Below are 587 nucleotides of genomic sequence, written 5' to 3' on the forward strand. Positions count from 1 at the left end.
TTTTTTTTTTTTTTTTTTTTGAGATGGAGTCTCACTCTGTCACACAGGCTGGAGTGCAAAGGTGCCATCTCGGCTCACTGTAACCTCCACTTCCCAGGTTCAAACAATTTTCCTGCCTCAGCCTCCCAAGTAGCTGGTATTACTGCCACCATGCCTGAATAATTTTTTGTATTTTTAGTAGAGACGGGGTTTTACCAGGTTGGCCAGGCTGGTCTCGAATTCCTGACCTCAGGTGATCCACCCGCCTTGGCCTCCCAAAGTGTTGGGATAACAGGCGTGAGCCACTGCACCTGGCCTAATTTCTGTATTTTCACTAGAGATGGGGTTTCACCATGTTGGCTAGGCTGTTGTTGAACCCCTGGCCTCAAGTGATCCACCCTCCTTGGCCTCCCAAAGTGCTGGGATTACAGGTGTGAGCCACTCAAAACTTTTTAAAGGCTTTTGACAATTAATTCCCCAGCTTTTTTCTTTTGAAGTTGTTTTTTTTTTTTTTTTGAGACGGAGTTTCGCTCTTGTTACCCAGGCTGGAGTGCAATGGCACGATCTCGGCTCACCGCAACCTCCGTCTCCTGGGTTCAGGCAATTCT

Source organism: Sapajus apella, unplaced genomic scaffold (assembly GCF_009761245.1).
Source record: "Sapajus apella isolate SASKATOON/1434 unplaced genomic scaffold, GSC_monkey_1.0 scaffold15, whole genome shotgun sequence".
Lineage (NCBI taxonomy): Eukaryota > Metazoa > Chordata > Mammalia > Primates > Cebidae > Sapajus > Sapajus apella.